The sequence below is a fragment of the Gossypium raimondii genome, chromosome 10 (assembly GCF_025698545.1).
Source record: "Gossypium raimondii isolate GPD5lz chromosome 10, ASM2569854v1, whole genome shotgun sequence".
Taxonomy (NCBI): Eukaryota; Viridiplantae; Streptophyta; class Magnoliopsida; order Malvales; family Malvaceae; genus Gossypium; species Gossypium raimondii.
This window is the reverse complement of record NC_068574.1, coordinates 51,597,460-51,601,572: the sequence shown is the minus strand read 5'-3', so window position 1 is coordinate 51,601,572 and position 4,113 is coordinate 51,597,460. Positions and strand designations below refer to the sequence as shown.

Sequence of the window (4,113 nt, the reverse complement as noted above, 5' to 3'; positions counted from 1 at the left end):
TTACTTAAAGAGTCATTTTGCATAACAATTGTTTCTTGGTACTTTGTAAATGTGCTTTTGCCTTGTTTTAATATGTTAAATTTGATGGTTTAAGTGTTATAGCATGTTATGTATGTTTGGTATAGGTAACTAAAGGTGTTGGAATGTGTTAATAATTGAAAATTGCATTTTCAGGCATAAGTATTGGAAACTCAAGCTTAAGAATCAGTACCTCTTAGGTTGGGTATTAATACATAGTCTCAAAGTGTTGATACTTTCGAAGTTAATAGCGAAGCTTTCAAAAAAGGGGGAGGCAAGTACTGATACCTAACCCCGAGCATCGATACTCGATGTCAAGCATCAATACATGGTTCCCCTAGCACTAATACGTGTGCTCAAGTATCAATACAAGCCTTTGGAGTATCAATACTTCAAACCATCAAAGCTTATGTTTTAAAATTTAGCCAACCTGTGCATTGATACTTGGGTTACAAGTTACGTAATTGAGCCTCAAATGATATTTTAAAACCTTTTTAACCTCGTTTTCATCCGTAATTACATACGAATTCTTGAAATTATAAGGTTTTCTAAAGGATAAGAGGAAGGAATAAAAAATTAATTGATAATAGGCCCTATTTCTGCATGTAGAAAGCGAACTAAGATATTTTATCAAAAAAAAAAGAAAGAAAAGAAAGCTAACTAAGATAAGATCAGTTATTCAAATAACAACAAAAGATGATAAAATTAAAAAAATATAAATTCAAATTTTAAAAAGAGATAAAAACAAACAAAGGAAGACTTGGTCAAGCTCTATCATTAATATGCCCCCTCAAGTTTAGGGGTTGTGGAACAACACCTAACTTGGAAAGTTAATGAACAAAGGCAAGTTTGGGTAAGGTTGATTGACATTGAAAGTTTTCCAGTCAATGTGATCTTAGATAAAGTGAAGATAAATTACGAGGTGCTTCATATTTCTATGCATAACAAGTTGTTGACAATAATATGTGGGCCCAAATTATTAGAAAAAAATTGAATAGTGCGAGAAAAAGGGACTTGAAGTTCTTGCAAAAGATGAAACACCCAAAATGTTTTAGTAGCAGCAACCCTATATTCAACTTCAGTCGAGGACCTGACTATAGTTGGTTGTTTTTCCAGCAATCAACTAATAGAAGTGTGCCTAAAGAAAAGAATATATCCAATGGTGGAAGCACAATTTGTTGGGTTCCTAGCCCAATCTGCATCTGCATATATGCTAAAAATGGTTTAAAATTGGCAATTGATTCATAGGCCATAATTTATAGTGCTTTTCAAGTATAAGAGAATTCGTTTGATTGCTTTCCAGTGAGTTTATGTAGGAGAGTACATAATCTGAGAAAACTTTAATTGTTGCGGTGAGGCAATTGGAGAGAGCACACATTTACTATTTTGCATATTTGTTTCTGTTAACAAATTAAGTATATACTTGGATTTGATTAAAAACAAACTATTAATTGTCTAAAGAACTTTAATTCCCCAAAAAAAAATACTTACCCATAGTCAGGTGCCAATTAACTTTTTTTTTTCATGACAATAACTCAATTAGAAATATAGATTATCTTTTAAATCAAAAATAACTTTTAAAATAAATATTTAATTTTTAAAATATATATTATTAAAATAAGAATGGATGATTCACGATGGCGTGGGTGGTAATTTATTATGTTACTAATTTTGGAAAAATAATAAATTTGTTAATTTTCTTCAATCCCGATGTATTTATTTTATTGGTAAAATATTGTTAATGTTTTGTTTTGGGCAATTTACAAATAAAGCCCTTTTTAAAAAATTACGAAATGTGCCAATTATTTAATTATTTAGGAATGGTCCATTTTCATGAAATCGCGTCCACGTCATGCGATGTCGAGTGCAGCGCCGAAATCGCGTCCACGTCGGCGTGAGTTCTTGGCGTGGAAGCAAATGCTCCCTCTAGGGCCGCGATTTCTTGACGAGGATGAAACGATTTATGTTTTTAGCTTGAAAACTTTGAAAGGCCATAACTTTTCACTCGGTTGTCGATTGAGACATTTTTTATTTGAATAACTTTTGAGATGTACTTTCGACAAGCAGTAGAAGGAGGTTTGCATGATTTTATCAAAAAGATCCTTTTTACCTCTAAATTTTGATTTTTTGGTTTAAAATTGAATTTTGAAACATTCAAATCATTATTTTCCTTATTTATTTGAAGTAAACACGGACTTGCTCATTACGTAAAAAAAAATCCGGTGTTTACTTCAAATAAATAAGGAAAATAATGATTTGAATGTTTCAAAATTCAATTTTAAACCGAAAAAATCAAAATCTAGAGGTAAAAAATGATCTTTTTCGACGAAATCAAGCTAAACCGCATTCGCTGCTTGTCGCTGAGTACATCTCAAAAGTTATTCAAATAAAAAACGCCTCAATCGGACAACCGAGCAAAAGTTATGGCCTTTCAAAGTTTTCTAAGCTAAAAACATAAATCGTTTATCCCACGCCGCAAATCGCGCCCTAGAGGGAGCATTTGCTTCACGCCGAGAACTCACGCGACGTGACGCGATTTCGCGCTGCACTCGACATCGCACCGACGTGGACGCGATTTCACGGAAAATGGACCATTCCGATAAATAATTAAATAATTGGCCCATTTCGGTAATTTTTTTTAAAAAGGGCTTTTATTGGTAAATTGCCCTTTTGTTTTCCTTTAGTATTGGGTTGGGTCAGTTTTGATATTGGGTCGAGTTGGGTTTCAAATGAAACCATAAAAATATACGTGAAAGGCTAGAAGGACAACCGAGCGAAAAGTTATGGCCTTTCAAAGTTTTCCAAGCTAAAAAACATAAACTGTTCATCCCATGTCAGCAAATCGCGTCCTAGAGGGAGCAATTTGCTTCCACGTCAGCAACTCACGCTGACGTGGACGCGATTTCCTGGCGCGTACCCTGACATCGCGCTGACGTGGACGCGATTTCGCGGAAAATGGACCATTCCGGTAAATAATTAAATAATTGGCGCATTTCGGTAATTTTTTTTAAAAAAGGGCTTTTATTGGTAAATTGCCCTTTTGTTTTCCTTTAGTATTGGGTTGGGTCAGTTTTGATATTGGGTCGAGTTGGGTTTCAAATGAAACCATAAAAATATACGTGAAACGCTAGAAGAACAACCGAGCGAAAAGTTATGGCCTTTCAAAGTTTTCCAAGCTAAAAAACATAAACTGTTCATCCCACGTCAGCAAATCGCGTCCTAGAGAGAGCAATTTGCTTCCACGCCAGCAACTCACGCTGACGTGGACGCGATTTCCTGGCGCGTACCCTGACATCGCGCTGACGTGGACACGATTTCGCGGAAAATGGACCATTCCGGTAAATAATTAAATAATTGGCCCATTTCGGTAATTTTTTTTAAAAAGGGCTTTTATTGGTAAATTACCTTTTTGTTTTCCTTTAGTATTGGGTTGGGTTTCAAATTAAACCATAAAAATATACGTGAAACGCTAGAAGGAGGGCTTGAACCTCCGACCTTGTGGTTAACAGCCACACGCTCTAACCAACTGAGCTATTCCAGCAACTTGCCCATTCTTCCATGTGTAGTATATTTATCGGATTTTCTTGTTTTAGAATTCTGTATAACTTACTTTAATTCAACAACGCTAGTTGTATATATGGTAAACAATATTATTGCAATAATTAGTATATCTTTGCTAGCAAATTTTTTTGAAATTTTTTATTATATTACTAATTTATTTTTATATATTAATTTCATCTTAATATTTAATTTACGATTATCGTTTTAGATTAATTGTCACTTAACTAGTGTTACAGTTATATGCCAAGTAAAAGTAAATTGAGCTTTATAAATATTTTAACACTTTCAAGTGGAATTTAAAATAAGCTAGGAAAACAAAATCCTTTCTGGTATTATTTATTAGGTTCCCTTGTTAATGTTAAAAGACACTAGAATGTGATGGAAAATCAATTTAATCAAACATGAGGTTGTTTTGAGATATTTATATTTTATTTTATTCACTTTTTACTATTTTAATTTTTAAATATCATGGAACTAAAATTCAAGCTTTGATGTTTAATTATGTTGTGCTAAAATTCAAGAACCAATTTTAAT

General features: G+C 33.3%; 1 non-coding gene across 1 annotated transcript; it reads right to left on the bottom strand.

The window, feature by feature from the left end:
* Positions 1 to 3,485: 3,485 nt before the first annotated feature.
* On the bottom strand, positions 3,486 to 3,559 carry TRNAN-GUU (transfer RNA asparagine (anticodon GUU)). The gene has a single exon. It is a non-coding gene; the product is annotated as a tRNA-Asn (tRNA).
* Between the last annotated feature and the right edge of the window lie 554 nt (positions 3,560 to 4,113).